At 35.1% G+C, this 22,627-nt stretch overlaps 2 non-coding genes across 2 annotated transcripts; both read right to left on the reverse strand.

Moving 5' to 3' along the window:
* Positions 1-3,408: 3,408 nt before the first annotated feature.
* TRNAA-GGC (transfer RNA alanine (anticodon GGC)) lies at positions 3,409-3,481 on the reverse strand. Its single transcript has one exon. It is a non-coding gene; the product is annotated as a tRNA-Ala (tRNA).
* Positions 3,482-5,585: 2,104 nt separating this feature from the next.
* TRNAS-AGA (transfer RNA serine (anticodon AGA)) lies at positions 5,586-5,667 on the reverse strand. The gene has a single exon. It is a non-coding gene; the product is annotated as a tRNA-Ser (tRNA).
* Between the last annotated feature and the right edge of the window lie 16,960 nt (positions 5,668-22,627).

A 22,627-nucleotide genomic window follows, 5' to 3' on the forward strand; every position in this document is an offset into this window, starting at 1 on the left:
AAAGTGGCAAGTGTTGGCACACATTTTTCTATTTTTTTTTTTTTTCAGTCTTTTCTCAGTTTATCATACCGTTACAAATTTTGCATTTTAATAGGTAATTTTAGTGGAATTATAATTAAAATTATTGTATTTTTCCTGTGCAATGTAGCGCGAGACAAATTTTAAGCGAAACCTCTGCTGGAAAAGTAAGAATATGTGCATTTAACGTGCACGTGCATTTAACGTTCAATAAATGGGTTTCTCGGTTATTTGTATTGAAGTGGAATAAATGTAATTGATCACTACGTTAGCTGTAACTATAACTCCACCCTCGTATTGCTTTCCAGAAATTTTTAAAAGCACAAAGTACTAGAAATATCTCGCGATCGGTTGAAAACTATTTCAGACCGAAGAGAGAGCATCTGCTATCTGTTGTTTATTCAGCTGCTGTTGTTATTTATGCGAGTTCAACGTGAGATCGGATTACATTTCTCTTTACATACTCTTTGCAATGCGTTGGGTTTCGCGTTTTTAGTAGTTTGTAGTGTAACTACTGATTATAGTGTGTCATAGTGTAAACACTTGTACGAATATTTCTGAGGAAAATTCGAGAATTTTGAAAGATTTCTTTTATTAATATTCGTTTTAATAATAAATTTACATGAACAAAAGAAATATCAGTCAGTTCGAAGTTTCGCCGACCGACTTTAATGCACTCCTCACATCTACAGCGTCCGAATATTCCAGGCATATGTCGAATTTCCCCGGCAGATATTGCAATTCGCGCCACTAACTCGAAAACACCCATGCAGCCAGCCCGTTCGCGGGATTCGAACCTCGAACCGAGCTACCAGTGTTCAACGACTTTACCGCTCGGCCGCTAGTGGGCCTAACGGAAATGAAGAAATTCAAAAAGCGTAACCTCAGGCTGCAGGGGGCTCATACACTTTAAACCCCTTATGATCTTCGAATATGTGACTGTTGCAAGAATTGGGATATTTTATTTATTTTAAAAGCAATTACTTCCAACTTTTTACAGCTGTTTACATAAGATAGCTGCTTTGGAAACTAGTAACCTGAAGGTTTGTGTTGCCACAAGTATTTTTGTAATTTAATCCGCTTTGTGACAAAATTTTCGTCATGTTTCCACCTTGCACGCATGATATTTTAAAAGTGGTTAATGGTAATACTTGAAATTGGATGGAATTCTTTATATGGGTACTATTTTCTAACTAAACCAAAAATCTGATGAATATTTTAATATTAAAAAATTTTATGCACTAAAACATTACCCTTTTTTTAATCAAATACATTTTATAAACTCAACTCCAAATAAAATAAAAATTTAATATGAAGTTCTTAGAATTTTTGGTTCACAGTAATTTCCATGATTACAATTGTTGTTGGTTCACAGTAATTTCCATGAATACAATCCAAATGTTATAAAAGCTATATATTAAATATGGAATTAAATTATGCAACAGAATGTTTTAAACTGTGCGCGCAAGGTGAAAGCATGACGAAAGCTTTTTGTCACAAAGCGAATTAAATTATAAAAATATTAGTGGCAACACAAATTTTCTGATGACTATTTCAGAAATCAGCTATATTATGTAGTCAGCTGTAAAAAGTTGGAAGTAATTGCTTTAAAAATAAATACGTTATCCCAGTTCTGGCAACAGTCACATATTCGAGGATCTTATGGGTTTTAAAGTGTATGAGTCCCCTTAAACAATATTACAAAAAAATGAATCCCCCTAAAAATCAACGGCAGTATGAACGTTATGAAATTTTTATGGACTTGCAAGGATCGTATACGCCGCCCAGACGGTAGAATGATTAGAGGAGCCCACTGCGATACCAAAGGGCCCAGGTTCGAATCCCGGAGAAAGCATGGATGTAAATTGTCCGTCCCCTCATAGGCTATTAGATGCCTCTGTAATAAAATGACCCCTACTTCTGGCCTCAGTAGTGGCGAAAGCCTAAACATGACTAGTGCCCGCCATTAAAAAAAGGATCTTGTATTAAACGCTAAGATTGCTTCTAGAGAACTTTCGATTCTGTACGAATTTAGTTCTAAAATTTCGTAGGCTCACTGTGTGTATCTTCGACAAATAAAATTTTGCACATTATAGCAAGTATCATCATCTATGTCTATAAAATCATTAAAAATCGAAAGGTAATTCCTTAAACTGGTTTTATTTGTTTAAAACAGAATTTTTGTAAAAAGAAATTTATGACCACAGCAGCCATTTTATGATTCTCGCAAGGTTGTACTCAAATATAGCACTATTGCGTGTTGCCAACATATCCATTCAAATTAATCAGGTGTCTAAATTTCGACACACAAAAAAAAAAAAAAAAAAAAAAAAAAAAAAAAAAAATGGAAATTATTCAATGCGTCAGATATATTCTTCCCCTCCACCCCACCCCACCTTGCCATTCTAAGCATAACTTTCAGGCGCCAGTTTTACTTAACGGGAAAAAGTTCATTTAAATAAGGCATAACATTTAAATGATGTTTCAGTATTGGTGCGTGACAAGCATATAATTGGCCGGCAAATTCGTCCATGCTTTGTAACCTAAAAAAAATTAATTAATTAAATAAAAAACTAAGAACTTAATTAACGTGAGTCATTCATACTGAAAAAAGTTATTAGATATTATAATAAAGATACCTTAAACGGATGATTAAAATTAAAAAAGCTTTTTAAGTAAACCAAGATGTAAGAAGAAAAATATATTTATAAAGAATTCGTAAAGCTGTACATATAAAAATAGCTTCGAAAAGAAGCATATTAATTAAAAAGCTGAAAAGATTGAAAGTGATCCATCAAATGAAAGGAAGAAAGTGTTGCCATATAACATTAAAAATTTCAGAATTAATGAAGGCGGTACTTATAATAACATTTCTGGAATTTTCAGCCATTTTCTTCATCCATATTCGGTTTCTGCTATTTATATTTTATCAAAGACACTTCATTTACTCAAATGGGATTTTCGTATTTGTATTTTACTATATTAAATATTATAATTTTAATATTATACATTTGTTGTAATTTATGAAAGTTCTGGCAGGAGTATTACGTACGAATCAAATGGTAATCCTCAAAAGTACGAAAAATCATCATCGAATTTAGCATATAGGTGGTATAATTGTCTTCGAAATGCATTTTTGCATGTTCATTGATAGAATGTTGTAATATCTTAAGGCGACGGCAGAATATTACGAGGAAAAGAAGGAGGATGCATTACAGAGAAAAAATTTCGAAAGGCCTTCATAAAAAAATCCAAGCACGAAAAAAGATATCACAAATTCAATGACTTTTGCTATTTTATTGCGATTGTATAGACTGTTTTTACTTCCTTGTACGAAGTTGTAGATACATAAGGTAATTTGGAAGCAAGAGAGATTGAAAAATGAGAAATCGCCTTCGCTGGGAATCGAACCACGGACCTCTGAAATGCCAGCTCAGTGTGCTGACCACTACACCACGAAGGCACGCCAAGAAGGTGGGAGAAATACCTTGTAAAGGAAATATTGCAATCACGAAAAATTCCAGGTACCGTAGTTCAACGAAAGTATTCATTATGACCGCTAACGAATGCAATTTAACAATGCTTTTGCGTTACATATATACGTATGAACAGAATAAGGGACTCTTTTCCCCACAAAAAATTATAAAACTGATTAATGGACTCAAAAGAGACTTTTCGTGGCATCTGTACGTACGTACGTATGTGCGTGTGTACGTATGTATCTATCCTAACTCAAAAACAAGTAGCCTTAGAGCTTTGAAATTTGCATATAGGACAGCAGTAGGATGTAGCTGTGCACCTCCCTTTTTGGCGGCAATCGGTTGACCAAAATTAAATTAATATATACATACATATAGCCACTCTGTTAGTTGGCTTCGTGAGCTCAGGTTTTTTTTATTCTTATCTGATGATAAATTGTGTATTTTTTGCTTTAATAATGATTGAATTATGTTGTTCTTATCATCTTCTGGTTAAGGTTCTTATACGTTTAGTTAACCTGCATGCAATATTTGTAGAATTATCAACAATTTAAAAGTTGTTTAAGTGCGGCTAAGCCTAATGTTTTTGCTACAACACCCATATTTGTTTACATTTGAACTTAGCAGATGGGTAGATTTGTTGCCAATCTAAAAAAACTAAGCCTCGCAACAACAACTGTTTCCTTTTTATATGTCTAATTTCTTTCATACATCGCTTCAGATTCATTATAGTATTTGAATAGAACATGTGGCAACAATTAGATGATATAATTCAGATGATATAATTTTTAGGCATTCTGAGTTATAAAATGAATGAAATGTAACGACGTTAAATGAACCTAGCGGCAGAGTGTCGTTGTGGTAAATAAATATAGTGAATTTTAAAAAGCGCATTTATTCTATTGTGGTTTATGCGCTATCGACGAAGTATATTTAATTCAATTTAAGAAGTTTAAATGAAATGCAGGGAAAAATGAGTATAATTCATATTCCGTGCTAGGAAGTCATGTGGTGTACACATCAGATTTTTTTTTAATAATAAACTACTACTAAGTCCTCACTACGCATTGTTGAGCCAACAAAAACAATATGTACAGTAAGTCTAATTTTTTCCATTTATGTTTGTAAAATTGTATAAAATGATAAGTTATTGGAATTTTGAATATTTCCAAAAATAAGCAAAATAGTAACTTTATCTGAATCTGCGGCAATCTAAGTTAAGTACGGTTAGTTAAAGTAAGGTTAGTTTTGCTTAGTTTCTTATATTAGCATATTTTTTATTACTCTAATTTCCCCGTCCCCTCCAAAAAAAATCTGAAAGGGTTCAGATTTTAACATTCACCCGAAAGACTTCTTTTAAAGTTTATTTTGGTTTATCAATACAGACTAGCAACAGACATTGCCCAGGTGGAATAATAAGATATTATTTAGGATATTAGATGAACTTGCATTCAGACTAATATGGGAACATCTTCTGTATATTTAAAAAATGAAAAAAAGTGTATAACATCATTCTATAAAAATATTCAATATTTTGAATTAGCTGTAAATGCATTTTTATTTACCTGAATCAGATTCATAAGTAAAAAAATATTTCCAAGAACTGCATCTGTTGCTTTTAAAAGTCCTTGTTTGTTCATTAGTAGCAGTTAATGTGTGTGTGTGCATTTAATTATGGCAAAGCACACTAGGGCTATCTGCCTAAAGGGAGGGATGCCTTTGTGGAGGACTTTCTAAGGGAAACTGGCTCGTATACACGTTACACATGGGGAAGGCGACGGGGGCACCCATGCAGCCAGCCCGTTCGCGGGATTCGAGCCTCGGACCGAACTACCAGTGTTCAGCGACTTTACCGCTCGGCCGCTGGTGGGCCCATTAGTAGCAGTTAAATCAGTTTTATAATTCGTTTGGGGAAGAAAGAGTCCTTTATTCTTTTCGTACGTATAGATGTCACGCAAAAACATCGTTAAATTGCATCCGATAGCTCTGAAAATGGATAGTTTCGTGAAAATATGGCACACAAAATTTTTCGTGATTACAATGCTTACTTTAATTCGATGGTTCGTACTAGGAATTTAAAAAAACGCACGTAGTCGGTAGGATTCGAACCTACGCGGGAAAATCCCAATGGATTTCTAGTCCATCGCCTTAACCACTCGGCCACGACTACTGTTAGTCTTTCAGGAACTTAATATGAAAGCAATTCTTTGGTAACCCTAGTGGCATGTTTAGAGCCATTTTTTGTTGGAAGCAGAAGTCTTACACAATAATATCCGTCTTACACAATAAATTTTGACGCGTTTTGAAATAAATTGCGTCAAAAAATGTCTACGTATTTTCCCTCATTCAAAATTTCCTCAATTATAGTCAAATTACCATTTCCATTCCAAGCTTTTTCCCAAAATTCTAATGGCTTATTTATATATTCTTTCTTTTCTTACGATTATTTTCACTTATATATGGTTTAGTTTTTGCACTCCTGGCTTTATATACTAATTTACGTAAGTAATTTTTTTTGTTCGATGTTTTGCTTTGTTTGTTTTGATTTTTGTTACGTAAGTAATTTTTTTGTATGTTGTACGAACTTCCGAACACGATGCAAGGTCATTAACTATTTCTTCTAAACTATTAATAAAAGCTTTTTTTTTTAACTGACCTTTCAATCACTCTGCTTTCTTTTGCTGTAAGAACTTTTGGCCTTCCCGTCTTCTTTCTATCTTCGATACTCTTAGATGATTTATGTTTAGTTGTCACATAATAAACCGCTGATAAATTTAATCATAAATTTTTTTTCTGTTTAACTATTAAGTGGAGCCATTATATTTTAAATTTACAATTTTATCATGCATTACTAAAGTCAACCCATTCTGCTTTCCATACATATCAAAATAATAAATTTATAATTAAAAAAAAAAAGGTAAACTGAAACTGGTAAGATTAATGCAACGTTCTAAAAAATTGCACTTTTTTTTTTCCACTTTCAGCATTTGAAGTCAAGTTTTAAGCTTTTTCATTGGTTGTCCAAATACATTTTTCTTCTTTGAAATTAGCATAATATCGTTTTTCGGCGTTATGACAAAATTACGTGACATTTATTTTTTATTTATTACATAAGCTAATTTGAATTAGTTATTATGTAAAAGTTAAATTTAATTTACATTATTTTCAATAAAATTATTGCATAAATTTGTATTGTTCAACTTTGTAATATTTCCTCCATTGTATTTACCATTCTTCTGTAACTGCTGTATCGAAAGAAAAAATATTTAAATCACGTAAATAAATTAATACCAGATTTAATTTTAATGACTTAGATACATAAGCTAAATGGATAATTCGAATTATTAATCCCCCCCTTTTTTTTTCAATTTTTCTGCATTATTTTCTTCCAGATGCACAAATTTCCTTTTAATGTTCTTTAATAGAAGAGCTGATTTTCATTGCTTTGATAAAAATCTTTCATTTAAGAACAGTTCTTTTTCTTTTATTATAGCAATGTTTTTATTTTATTTTTCAGTAGATATTAATCTAGTGATATCTGATTTTTATTTTATCAAAGAAACAAAATAAACCAGAAAACTGGCTTTAAAAGTAATAAAGAAACTTTTATTAATTTATATGTTTTTATTGTATCACTAGATGGCGCTGCGGAACGAGTCGGAATGTCTTGATCAATGGAATCGCTTATTGCTGTAACGGGGGAAAGAACTTTACGGCTTTTGTTCGCAGATTAGTGGCATGCACAGCCATCAGATTCACTTAGTGACGGCAGAAAAAAAAATGTAATTAAAAGAGCCATTTTTTTATCGCCTTATTGAGTAGCTAATTAGTGAGATATATTTCGCCGCCTACTAGTTTTTCTGCTTTGTTACTTTATGCTCATGGCTTTGTTGTAGCGAACTGGGAGATTTTGTTTTAATTATTCTTCTGTTCGATTTTTGTGGCTATTTATGGAGGTCGTTATTTAAGATAAAAGGAGTGCAAGTGTTATGTGATAGCATGAGTTTGGATTTCGCGTTCTGAAAGTTGTGGAAATTGATGCTTTTTTATTGATTTTGTTGTTAATGGGTAAATACTTATCAGCTACTGAAAATTATTAAAATGTGTTATTGAAGCATAAAAAATGGCTGAACGTGTTTTGAGAGGCTGTTTACGTAACTTTAAAAAAAAAATTCCGTAGTAACTGGTCAGCAGTTTCCAATTGCTGCTACTTTTAGCCGACTCTTTTATTTGATTATTTGCTCAATGATTTTGCAGTAATGTGTCTAAAATGTATTTATAATGTGTGTAAAAATTACATGTGCGTAAAAGTCTGTTTAAATTTAAGTTCTTAATTCGGTAGGGTACGAACTGCGCCAAATTTGATGGAAGATACCCGTACCCCTCTTATTTAATCCACGAACTGCGCGACGTTTCCTGTTCCCTATATCTTACCCAAGAAGATTGGGTGCTACAAAAAGTCATTTATCGCCATTAATGGGACATTCTATTGAGACTGACCTTTCTTTTCGTTTATCAATATTGTAAAAATTGTGCATGCAAAACAAATATTAATTTAAAGTCTGGCGTGTTTACGTCCAAAGGGGGCGCTTGTTGCCATGGCTCGCTTTGAAATCCTTGAGTTTATTAATAAAAAATTCGTTAAAGTTTTACAAAATGTGAAATCGATTATAAAACAAATTCTAAATTTCAAATTTGGTCTTCCACATGCCCAGATTCGTAGGAGGATTACGTCATTCAAAATTCGATGGCTCTATATACCGTTGTTTTATCACAATGCGAGAAATAGACATACATTTATGCAGATTTTTCATTATTTAATTTCTTCAAATATAATGCAGGATTCTAACATTGGGTGGCAGCAGTTTGAAAAGTGAAACGGACATTTATAGTAGTTCAACGCAAAACGAAAACAACATGAAACCAGTATCTTATCTTTAGTGCTTTCATGTTGTTTAGTCAAATTTATGATTTTCTGCCAACCTTTTGGTAGTTTTTCAAAGCCTTCGGAACAGAAACTTGGTGGCCGCAGATCCAAAAACCGATCAGGATCATTTCGTACGTCGTGTGCAGAATGGAAGACAGCACCAGCAAGATGTAGCTGTAGACGTGAAAAAAGGTAGAAGTCCGAAAGAGCGATGTCGGGGCTAATGGGTAGGTGTGGCAAAAGATCTCAATCCAGTTCGTACAGAGTCCAGCCGGTGAATGTATACACATGCGCTGTTGCATTATCTTGATGGAACATTACCTTTTTTTGTGCGGGAACCCATTTCAACGGTTTTCCTTGACAGCAGCGTCAACACGGACTAGCATTTCGCTGTACACCATAATGTGGAGGGTTTTATCTATTTCCCGATACTCATTGTGGATAACAACGCGGCAATCCCACCAGATACAAAGCATGATCTTTTTACTAATTCAGAAGTCAAACAACAAAAATCAGCGTTATATTTACAAAATTTTCACAGGACTAGTTTCGATGGTTTTACCGAACCACCATCTTCAGCTGCAAAACCGCAAATGAACCAGATAGGAAATAATGATTAGATAAGAAAGCCTGGAGAAGAATAAGCAAGTGGCGCCATCTGTTGGTGAAACCAGAACAAAAACATAATTTCTTTAATTATGATCTTTTTGTTAATCAAACTGCGTTTTGCGACGCTGCCGACGGGTTCACCGGGCGCAGACCAACCCCCCTATTCGGCCTGCCTTGTTTAAGTAAACCTACTTTTCATCACAAGTGATGATCTGGTTTCAGAATTTTGTACTCGCGTTAGTATTCGAGCAGATTAGCACAGTCCAGAACATATCTATTCTTATCCAGAACAGCTTGAGTCAGCTCGTGCGGCAAGCAGCGATTCAACTTGTGCGTCTAGTTTAGGCGACGCATAGCGCGACAAATGGACATGGTACTAACGTCTAACTCCTCTCGAGTAGTTGCATGTTGATCTTCTTCCAGATGTTCTCGTAGGCGAGCCTTATCAGCATGAGTAAGCCAGCCAGAGCGCGACAAATGGACATGGTACTAACGTCTAACTCCTCTCGAGTAGTTGCATGTTGATCTTCTTCCAGATGTTCTCGTAGGCGAGCCTTATCAACATGAGTAAGCCAGCCAGAGCGCGACAAATGGACATGGTACTAACGTCTAACTCCTCTCGAGTAGTTGCATGTTGATCTTCTTCCAGATGTTCTTGTAGGCGAGCCTTATCAACATGAGTAAGCCAGCCAGAGCGCGACAAATGGACATGGTACTAACGTCTAACTCCTCTCGAGTAGTTGCATGTTGATCTTCTTCCAGATGTTCTCGTAGGCGAGCCTTATCAACATGAGTAAGCCAGCCAGAGCGCTCTGTTTCTTGAATGCCATAAACCTTGTTTTTGAACTTTCCGTGCCAAACTTTCGCAGTGTTAAATGATAAACCATTAGTACAGTAAGACCCCGCTTAACGCGGGGGATACGTTCCATCAAAGTAGAGCGTAATGCGAAACAGCGCTAAACGAGGCTATCTTTACATGTAAATATTGGGGTTAGGGGAAGATGGCTAGGAAATTGGTTAAGTATTAAATTTAAAAAGTATGTTTTTTTAATAAAAATAAAACCAAACATTTATTTCTTAAAGCCCAAATTAATACCACATTATTATTTCTTGCAAAAATAAAAACAAAATATAAATAACAAAACGAATATTCTTAAAAAAACAAATAAAATTCTTAGCCTTCCGCGTTTTCAGTGTTCTGCCTTTTTGTGACAAAAGCATCTAATGTTGTTTGCCTTTTTCTTTTGCGTTGTTCTCTTAAAAGTTCTTCATAAACGGATAGAGCATCTCTAACACCACGCCTTACTTTTGAGCTCCTGTCAAAATTCGGATCATTTTCAATGAATTGATCCATTATTTCAGTTATGGTAGACAAACTCCTTTTTACAAACGCCATCGAAAGTTCTTTTTGCTCTTCTTCTGAATCACTGCTGTCAACATTTTTGTTTTCTTCTTGTTCAGTTAATTCCTTGAGCTCATCATTAGAAAGACTAGCCGCTGCTTTTTGAATTATTTCTTCGACATCTTCCACATTTACCCCTTCAAAATATGTCTGTACAATACCGCACCAAACAAGAAATACAAGTACACTCTTTCGGATATGTATTTGAAACCTATCGCTGCATAATATTTCGGGGAATCCCCGTATGCTGCGAGCGATTTCGTGGAATCCCCGGGTTGAAATAAAAGAGCGCTAAACCGAAACAGCGCTAAACGAAACAGCGCTAAACGAAACAGCGTTAAGCGGGGTCTTACTGTACCTAAAGCTGTACACATGATTTGGTGACATTCTGCAGCTGACTTTTTGCAATAGAGCTGGAAGTAAATGATGGCTGTAATCTGATGGCGTGATAGTTCCATTTCAGGCACTTTGTACGTAACGATATTTTTTACAAATCTCACAACACAGTGTGTAAGAATTGGAGGCTCCCTTCAGCCCAACTGGACACGAATAACTCAAAAGAAGGGGCCCCGTATCTCCACAAACGAGGGCAACCAGTAACCCGGCCACCCCCAAACAACAAACAAAAATACTAAATCAAAAATAAGTAAGCACATCTAACACAAAATTACAGACCAACAAACAAGCAAAAAAATTCCATAAACACAAATTCACAACATAGAACACCACAGATATTTAAAACCCATATAAATACAAAATTCAATTTTAACAGAAGATTCCTACCAGCGCCCTATTTTCATTGATAAACTTCATTAGAGCAATAGTATATGACTTAAAAAACTTTAAAATTAATGACACTTACATTAAAATCAGTAATGTTAAAAATCTGTCTAATAGGGGCTGTTAAACTACAATCAACCACGAAATGCCTAGCATCACCATCAACCTGACAACTATCACATAGTTTATTTTCCTGCAGATCAAATCGGTTGAAATAGAACGGAAACCTACCGTGTCCAGTTAAATCCTGATTAACGTCAATATTGTTCATACATTTCATTTTATTCGTGATTTTAATTAGTTCCATAAATTCTTTGTTTTTAGGTGAAGAGAACCACTGTATTTTCCATTTGTTAACGTAAAATGTTTTCATTCTTCGAATTGCAATTCTCTTCGAACCTGTTACTTCGATATCCATTGCACTGACATTTGAGATTGCCTGCTTGGCCAGGCTGTCGGCCCTCTCATTACCTATAAAGCCTATATGGCCTATATATACACTAATAACAATATATATATAACAATAAAGCCTATATATAAACACAATATAGCTTAGTATTTAAATATGGACTCAAAGTTCCTAAATGACTCTTAATTTCGACAATTAATGGATTGAAATTGTCTGGGCGGGAGAGCGCATGGAGAAGTGACAGGCAGTCAGTGGAAATATTTACAGACATGGGTATAAACAAGGTATTTTTAATTCATAATAAGGCTTGTTTGAACGCTTCACTTTCTTCTTGGAAAACTGAATTATATATGTTCAACTTAAACATTCTATAATCCACCTCAGTTCCGCAGTAAAAAACAACAAAGGCAGCTCATATTCTTCCTCCGAGCCGAGAACCATCTGTATAAATATCAAACACATCAACAGTTGGATTACTTTTATCAAAAACAAAACCAAATCTATTGGAAGGATGTATTAAATGAATATTAAATTTTTCAAAAACATTTTCTGTAATTAAATAATCTTCATACATTTTCAATTCCATTCGTCGAGTTCTAAATAAACATTTATCATAATAAAGTTCGTATAAAATTGAGAGAGGAGGCAGCGCAGCCAACACAAAGACGGCCTCGGTTGGCACAACACAGTGTATAGAGACGTTAGGTTATTTTGAAGTTGGAAAACCTGAAAAATGTGCAATGCCTTCGGCGAGCCTCGAATCCTGGACCTCTGGAATACGAGCACGAGTGTGGTACCGTTACACCACGAAGGCATGCAGAAAGGAGGAAGAAAACACCTTACATCAGTGGTGCCCAACGCTTGGCCTATCGCGAGCAAATTTCCAAAACATCAACATTTTTGTTAAACATATTTCCAGTCTTATGTGATACATCTTAAATATTAATTTCGGCAAATAGTTTTGAGATGAATAATAATATTGGTTGAACTTTATGGAAATCAGAGAAGCAGAGTTCGAAATTATTTTTCAGTGCATTTAGGTTTTCCGAGTATTTCTCTGTTTCAATTGCCTTGTGGTTATTAATATGGCTCGATAAATTCTGAAAATGGGTGAATTTTTTTTCTTTCATCATCTGATTTATCCACAAATTTAACTTTATCTGAATAGCAATTGCAGTCCCAGTCAACTGAAAAAGGGTTTTTTTTCTCTTTCATGGAGATCAGTTTGTTCAGTTTAGCTGTTATATCAGTGAGATAATACAGATCGGATAACCAATTGTTATCGTTCAATTCCTTAAAACTTTCGTTTCCAGATTCCAAAAATTGCTTTATTGGCGAAAGAAGTTCTACAAATCGTTGAAGTACTTTTCCCCAGCTGAACCATCTAACATCGAAATGAATCAATAAGATTCCATGTTCGCTATCAAGATCAGTCAGCAATCAACCATTTTATAACGTCTTGCAAGATATCACGGTATAACTCTGATATACGCCCTAATTTCACCAAATGTGACGATATGGGTTCTGCGCTGGGTTTTGGCGCGATTGCGTGTTGTATGGCAACCCTGTTGACGTTGAAATATCTTTCGCTGGAGCTCGTTGGTTCGCGTCTGTATCTCAGAAGATAAAAGCTAAAATGGTGGAAGTTGTTAAATTTAAGTTCGGCAGAAGGAAATATCATTGTGGCCATCCTGTTAAAGGGGCAGTGGGTATTTGGAGGTGTGGAAAGAAGGTCTGGGAGATTATTTTTAGTGACTGTGCATGATAGACATAGGGATTTGTAATTATTTGTGATTTTATTTATTTGTGAACCATAGTATGAATTTTCTGGATAGTGTGTCTAGCTGTCATATAAATACGATAGTGATTACTTGAAGGCATGTTTAAGGCGGTATGAAATTGGTATTTCTGCTGTTCGAAAAAGTATTAATTCATGGTAAGCGCATTTTATATTATTCCTGTTCTTATTTTGTAGAATGTTATGTTCATTGCTTTTTAGTATGAATTTCTGTCATTATTGTAGTTTCTTTAATTGTTTGAAATTTATTTTAGTTTATTTTGTTGACTAGTGTTTATTTTTAGATTGTGCAATTCGTAGATGTTTTTTAAAGTTGAAACAGAACGCTGTGTACAAGGTATTCTTTGAAATTTATTGTTATATTAATTTATTAAAGCGAAGTGTGCGTAGTTCGTAGATTCGTTCGTTGCCTAGATTGTGCCATTCGTGGGTGTTTTTTTAAGTTAAAACATATCGCTGTGTACATGGATTCTTCTGAAATATTTTTGGTTAGAAACTATACGTTTTTGCTCTGTAAATTTTTTGTTTTTGTTTCGTATTTTTAGCTTAAATTGTGTGTTCAAAACTTAGTTTTTGCATGTGCGAAAATCTCATTTTTGGAGACATTTTAAGCTTAAAGTTCGAAATGGAGACAAAAAATTTAGATAGTAATATGGCAGTGTGGAGTTTCTCGCCAAAAATGTTTGGCGAGAAATTTGGCGACTTAAGGGAGCATATCAGAGTAGTTCCGATATCACTTATGACTATCAATGCTTACCATATTTTAACAACTAAGAAATATAAATGAATGGTTATTTTAAAAATATTTTTTGTTCATAGTACCTAAGCAAGCACCTGGCGAGCACATAGAAAACGATCGGCGAGCACAAGGTTGGGCACCGCTGCCTTACACACTCCCCTTTTTAAAAGGGCGACTTTGAGTTAAGAGACAGAGGCGCCAAATCCTGGTGGTTAAAAATCATCATTCACCACCTTTTGGTTTCGGGCCCCACTGTAAATACATTAGGTTTTTATCGAAGCAAAGGTGAAAAATATGCAATCCCCTAGTCGGAACTCGAACCTGGACCTCTCGAATACGCGCCGAGTGGGCTACTGTTACACCACGAAGGCATGCAGAAAAGAGGGAAAAAATAACTCATAATTGTTCCGAAGCAAGTCTCTTTCTTTCAAATGCCCCAAATCGTCCATTTAGTTGTTTTCATGCCGTCAGAATTCTCTTCCGTTTAGTTGTTTTCAGTTCATAAATGCGGTTAAAGATATTTCAAATACAGAAATATTCTTAATGAAAACCTGAAATCATCTGCAAGAAACTTACAATGTAAAATAAATTCAGGTTCTATTAATATAACAATCCTTTGCATTTATCCCTATCTATCTATTAAGGTAACAGCCTTAAATGTTGGCTTGTGGTTATTATACAGCCTTCCTGAAATTGAACCCTCCTCCATATTCTCCGGACTTAAATCCTATCGAACATGTATGGGATGAATTAGAAAAACAACTAAGATACACGATATTTGTCAGAAAATTCTACTAATAATAATTCTTATGAAGTGGTGGAATAAAATAGAACTACATACTTATATACACACACCAAAAAAATAATAATAATTAAATCTATTCTAAAGTGCATAAAAAGTGTAAATTTAGCTAAATATCTACCGAAATAATGATAGTTTAGATATTTGCGTGTTTTTATTGAATATTAAGTGCTTATTCAAAGTGTTCAAATACTTATATGAGGTCATTTTCAGAAAGTTTTCAATACATTATTGTATTTTGCAAAAACGTTTCGAATAACTTTTTTCAAAACAAGCAGGTTCTAACATAAATATGAGTACAACGTGTGAAAGAAAAAATAAAGTCATTTCGTTAATATTTTACAACAGATATTTATAAATAAAATTGAAAAACACGAGTGCTCGAAAACAAATATGAGCCACTGTAAATTCGGGATCGTGACTGTAAAAATCCTTAGCTTGACAGTGTTTATTTATTTACCCACGAAACGAACGAAAGCAGTTTAAAGAGCCTGCAAACGACATCAATCATTGCCAGTTAACGATTGTATTACGTAGTATTAGCAGAATTATCGTCTGACGACATGATTTGGAGGGAAAGAATTACATTCGAAACAAAATTTTTGTTTATAGCTTCGCAAAATAAAAATACAATATTATTAACTTTCTCAAAAGTCTTAAATGCAGAAAATCAGTGACTTCATGACTTCATAAATTCTAAACCTGACAATGTGTATTTACTTAACTGCAAAACCGAAAACCATTTAAAAGATCGGGCAAATAACATCAATCATTTTCGTGATGTGTGGTGTAATGATGTCGTAGCTTCTGAATCTCAGAATGCAAAAACATTCTTTCATGCTGTTAAATGACAGCGAAATAGTGAAGTAAACTTAACCCCCCCCCCAAAAAAAAAAAAGAAAGAAAAAAGAGAAAGATGAAAAGATATTTAATGTCAAATCTAAATGATGTATTATCAGGTTATTCAAATATTTATTTACTTAGCAAAACGTGCTGGAATTCTCGGATTTTTAATAACCAAGGTTTCCTTTCAAGCTGAATGTTTAAGATATCGTCGTACAATCCTTTGTTTACAAAAATGCATGATTGAATTGATTTTATAGTTTCGCCAGAATGATTTACGATAACAAAACGCCTGCCATTGAAAACACAATAATTACTAAATGTAAATTGAATTTTAATTCGGATATGACTTTGCACAAGATACATATAATCCATAATACAACTAACTAGATATACAGGATGTCGCATAAATCTGGACATTTTAAAAACCTATAAAATTAACAACTTTAACTACTTATATTAAAGTGTAATCGCAATTGTCGCAAAGATTCATCCCCCCGTGAGTTACATTCTTATTTCAAATTTACAAGGGTAATAATAATAACAATAATTTGACATCTATAATAATAATCTATAGAGTCTCATTCTTTTTGGTAACATACACTAAGTCGAGACTTTGTTCAGAATTAGACGAATTATCACTATGTCTAGAATGCACACAGGAACGTAAGAAGGATGTAAAAGACCTTTTTATTAATAACTCAAATAGTTGAACAGAAGCCGCTTCTGGTGCTTTCAAAACCAGCCAGCATTTATCGCGTAAAATGAAAAGTAGGTAATTCAAATTTAAATTAAAGTTAGCCAAAAGCTACGCAGAAATATTTATAGCGCAAGTTGGTTGAAACCTGTACCGGTGTAACGGCACTATTGGTAAGATAAATACAGAATGCTATCTTATATTTACAATTAATACCGTGGCCTTCAGCAGGCGGAACAGTCACCAAATATTATCGCTCTGAATTATTTTTAAGGAAATTAAATAATGCAAAATTTTCATGTGTGTATGTTTGTTCCTTGCATTGTGGAGAAACGACGGTACCTAGAGGCATCAAATGTTTTAATACCTTAGTCCTCCACCCTAACGTGGGCACCTGGAAGCTCGAATTTTGAATTTCGGATTTGTTTTATTATTTTTTTCATATTTTGTCAAACATTACTGAAATTTTGATCAAAAAACCCAACGGTTTTAAAGAGAGAGAGGCAACATCCTTCGAAATAAAACATTTTTTTCTCCAGCGCGCGAGACTGTTCTCATTGGGAAAGCGTAAGATATTTATTTAACCTTCAGTTTTAATTAACTAATTTGGTTCTATGAAAGCAACGTGTTGCAGCGGCCGGAAATAAATTAATTTTATCTTCCTCGCGCCAACCTGTTGACATTCAATAAAGGCTAAGGTACAATCATATTTAATCTGGAGGGTTATTGGATGATAAATTATTTTAATTAATTTTACTTTTGCAAAGCATTTAACTACAACCGTGAAGCATGTTTTCCTAAACTTTATTTCTTAGCTATTCATCTCATCCTAATAATGCTTTTACGCCTTTAACAAAGCTTAACTCCTTGTTCTGAATTAACTTAATACTTAGTTCCGAATTAACTTACTTAGCTGCTAAAGAACTCCTGTTGTTTACTTACTATCATCCTAACCAAGTCATAACTCCGCCTGCATTCGCGAAACAGAAGTTATGTTTTCTTTTCTCTTCTTTCGTTATCAGCGAGGAGAGATAAGATCCTAGAAAAGTAAACATAACGGCAGAAATGACTTGTCTTTCGGATGTACGGGTGCAGTTAACGATGTTTCCAAGAGCCAAAATTGCAGAAGTTCTAGCATCGGGCCGGAGTTGTGTATAAAAGAAATGTCTGTTCTTCGTAGTTTTAATTTTTTATGTGTTTATCTAGTAACAGTGGGGATGCCATTAGGTGTTCGTCGCTAATTTGTTGATAGAAAAATCCTTTAAAGGTTTACTTAAAATAGAATTACATATTGAAAGATTGATCTGAATTGATTAATTAATTAAAGATTGGTAAAAGTTTAATTAATGAATTGAAAGTTAAGTTGGATGGGATTTGTTGAGATGTCCTTAAACTTTTTTTTGGGGGGGGGTTATTTAATTAAGCAAAGCACACTAGGGCGGTGTCCGCCGATAACATCGCGGCAAAAACATCGCGGACGAAAACGTCGCGGAGAAAACAACGTAAGGCGAAAACGTCGTGCTACAAAACATCGTGGGAGAAAACATCGCAAAGAGAAAACATCGCAGTTCTAAAACATCGTGGTACAAAACATCGTCGTCGAAAATAAAGCGTTTCAAAAACTTCGCAGTTTAAAAGCATCGCCGTCGAAAATATCGTAGTAGAAAATAAAGTATCTACAAATCATCGCATGACGATAACATCGCAGACATGCTTTTTTCAGGTTTTAATAATTGTGAATGGTTATTCCCATAATGATTTGTCAGCGCAAGATGTAAAGAAGCATAATTTTTGCTTTCACATTTTTTTATTAACTAATAAATTTTTGCTGAAAAGGTAAGAAGGAAACTTAAGCATAGAAAATTAAATGCACAGATTACAGCTTTCATGAAAAATTACCAGTAAAAACTTTATGAAAAATGATTTATTAATGACCTTTGTTAGTTAACTATGTCAGTTTAAAGTTCTATTTGTGCTATAAGTTGCATTAATTTTCTATGCTTAAGTTTCCTTCTTATTTTCTCAGCAAAAATTTATTAGTTAATAAAAAATATGAAAGTAAAAATTATCCTTCTTTCCATCTTGCGCTCACAAATCATTATGGGAATATGCATTTACAATTATTAAAACCTGAAAAAAGCATGTCTGCGATGTTATCGTCATGCGATGATTTGTAGATACTTTATTTTCTACCACGATATTTTTGACGGCGATGCTTTTAACCTGCGAAGTTTTTGAAACGCTTTATTTTCGACAACGATGTTTTGTACCACGATGTTTTAGAACTGCGATGTTTTCTCTTTGCGATGTTTTCTCCCACGATGTTTTGTAGCACGACGTTTTCGCCTTGCGTTGTTTTCTCCGCGACGTTTTCGTCCGCGATGTTTTTGCCGCGATGTTTTCGGCTGTAACCCCCTAGGGCTATCTGCCTAAGGGGAGGGATACCTTCGTGGATGACTTTCTAAGGGAAACTGACTCGTATACATGTTACACATAGGGAAAACCACGAAAACGCCCATGCAGCCAGCCCGTTCGCGGGATTCGAACCTCGGACCGAACTACCAGTGTTCAGCGACTTTACCGCTCGGCCGCTGGTGGGTTGTCCTTAAACGACATATATGTTTTCCACTTGTAAAAAATTGTACTTGTGTTTAGCCGGTACAGCATCAATAATTTATTGGAAAAGTATGTTCTCCCTCTTTCAAGCTTTGTGGTGTAACTGTTAGCACAATCGGCGCGTACTCGAGAGGTCCAGGTTCGAATCCCGGCAAGGGCATTGCATATATTTCACGCCCTCCTGCTTGAAATAACCTAATTTTTCTACAAACGTTTGGCGATGAAATATATGTTCGATGCTCAGTTGATCGAACGAATAAAATTTTTGATATCCGATGGCATCATTTGGCAACCTCATTCCAAATCGCATTCAACAATTATCGTTCTCCTCTTACTCTGTCACCTTAAAACTATCTGCTGAATAAGAATGCACACGACTTCCTTCGAAATGCACTGCTGGCAGTTAAAATTGCAACACCAGGAAGGAATAATCTGACGAATGTCAAAATCACATGAGTGGAAGAAGAGGTTGAGATATGCAAACAATTAGTATTTCAGCGCATTTAGACGACACAGGAGTCAAAAACGACATCTGAAGCACTACATAAAAGAAAAGTTGTGTAGTGGATTTCTCATTTGGTGAGCGCTTTGTAAGGTCGGGGTTTCTTCAGAATATCATGTTATGCCTCGAATAATAAGAAGAAACGCTTAGCAACAGGTGTCAGAATTCGATAGAGGGAGGATCATTGCCTATCAAGTGTGTAGACTATCGTTCCATGATATCGTCCGTCGCACACATGTTCGACATCCAACCACTGTCATGCGAATATAGTATCAGGTTCAATGTTCCGTCTTACTTTCTTTGGGAACATGCAAGGACCTGACTCGGAACAGGGAGCTTACTAAAGCTATGTTCAATAACTGTGGGAAGTAGACAGGATACACAAGAAGGGTATACAAAACCCTTTATTTTTTCTCTCTTTACAATAATTTCCGTACTTCGGAATACAAAGACCCACTACTTGTGGTCTAAACGTAAGAATATAAAAATATAACTAAACTCTAACTTAACTTTGAAATAATAAACGTGGCAGATTGGCCTTATATTAACAGGAAGCCGTATGTAGTACAGAGAACTGTTAACACTACAATACGTTTAAAATTATCAAGAGGATTAAACCTCTGGCCTGGAAGGCAACTAGCAACCGAGTAAAACTTCTAAGGCAAGCGGCCTGCTTCGACTAACTCCTTCCTCTCTCTCGCTTGGCAAAAAGCCACAACTTAAGTACTTGGCGTTCGCCAGACAAATTTTGCATAAATAAGTTAACGCTTTTAATTCTGGCCGGAAGTAGAAAATAAGAAGTGATAGTAAAGATTTAAAATAAAATAAACGTTAGTAAAACTTAAGATCCTTACAATAGAACCAATGGGTTGCTGAGGGTCATACTAAACAGCATGCGGAATCTCAACGCCCTCCCATGATGTCCCTAACGTCCGAGAGGACAGACATATTGTGAGGTCATCCCTGCGAAAACGTACAGCCACATCACGGACCATTAGCCAGGAAAGGCATGTTTGCAGCAGCACGACTAGTATTCGCTCGTACGGTGCGTCGGCGTTTGCAGCTGCGTGGAATATCAACATGCAGACCGTCTTCCTTTGACAATGCAGCATAGAGAGAGACGACGACTCTGGAGCGCCCAACCACAAATCTGGATGCAGCAGTGGCATAATGACATCTTTTCAGACGAGTCCCGGTTCTGCGTACAGTTTTCTGATGGCCTTATTCCGAGGAGACCCCACATCGCCTGCTTGAAGTCGATACTCGCGCATAGGGGCGTTTCACCTAACCTGATGGTTTGGGCAACCCTTGGGTACACAACATGCACATCTCTGGTTTGAATCAACGGTAATTTGAACGCAGATCGACACATTTCTAACGTCCAGTGGTTGTGTCTTGTCTTCGAGGCCTGTCAAACGCCATCTTCCAACAAGATAATGCTAGACCACTTGTTGCTCGTCGTGTTCTAATCTTCCTCGATACATAAGGTGAACTATTCGTGAACTATTCGAGGGAGACCCAATCCGCCTTGTCCCAGCGGGACCATATGATTAAAAATAGGTCAACCCTCCTCCAAACCACGCTGATAAAACATCACAGAAAACATAAAATAACCAACCAAAAATAAAGAAGGGTTAGTAGAAAAACTAAAGATAAGAAAATGACACAAATCACAAACAAACACTTACGCAATCAAACAATCACAGACAAAAACACTGACAGAGAGGCTGTTTCTGTCACATAATAAAACTCGCTTCAAACCATAAAACAACATAAAAAAAAATTTAAAAAAAAAAAAAAAACTGAAATGTTTCAGATTTTAAATTACGTCCAAAGGGGCGTTTTTTAACATTTTGTGTGTTACCTTTATTAAATATCATGTTCCTCGCACTTAAACCATAAGATCCAGTGCAACAGCAATATCGCAAAATAGTTTTAAAACGAGCATATCTTTAGAATTTCCGATACAGAGACTCACGCGCTGGAGATAAAAATGTTTTTTCTGCACAACGTTGCCATTGCTCGCTTTGAAATCCTTGAGTTTGTTAATCAAAAATTCGTCAAAGTTTTAAAAAATAGGAAATCGATCATAAAACAAATTTCAAATTTCAAATTTGGTCTTCCACATGCTCATATTCGTTGGAGGATTACGTTATTCAAAATTCGATGACTCTATGTACCGTTATTTTATGTCAATGTGAGAAATATACATACATTTATGCAGATTTTCATTATTTAATTTCTTCAAATATAATGCAGGACTCTTAACATTTTATGGCAACAGTTTGAAAAGTGAACCGACATTTATGAGTCCGACGCAAAATGCCAAAACGAAACTAATAGCCCTTCGGGATTCAAATCCCTTTGAACTAATAACTAAGCACCTCAAAGGTTCATTGGGGAATTCCCAAAAGGAAAAGAACCTGCAGAAGGTCACACCAAGGTCGCACGTAATAAGGTGTTCTATAGTTAAAAATGCAATAGAAAATAATTATAATCTGACAGCAATATTAATTTTAACTTTGCTACTTAAAGCCCCGGTTAGAGCAGAACAAAATAACTACATCAACAAGTAAATTAAAATACAAGTACAATAAAATACAACTACTACAAGTAAAATAAAATCCTCGGCTCACAAATGATCGTTGAATTGATAAAATTATCTTAAAAATATATAAAATAATTTAAAAGCCTATAATTCAATTAAAATATTTAGACTATGGTCTATGATGTTATGTTATTACAGAGTGCCGTAAACATATGTTTAAATTAAAAAAAAAAAAAAAAAAAAAAAACAGACAATACACCATACAAGGTATTCGATTACTGCCCTGGCCTGCACGGTCTCAGATCTGTTACCCATTGAAGACATCTGGTCATGGGTTGCTGAAAGACTGGCCCGCCACCCCTCTGCAGCTAGTGTGGCATACACTTGAAGCAGCATGGAATGAGTTGTCCGTTTCTGTCAACCCAGTTCGACTCCATGCCTGACCGGATAAGGGTTGT

Source organism: Stegodyphus dumicola, chromosome 11, assembly GCF_044657685.1.
Source record: "Stegodyphus dumicola isolate Sdum_Otavi_A_Nest chromosome 11, ASM4465768v1".
NCBI classification, from domain to species: domain Eukaryota; kingdom Metazoa; phylum Arthropoda; class Arachnida; order Araneae; family Eresidae; genus Stegodyphus; species Stegodyphus dumicola.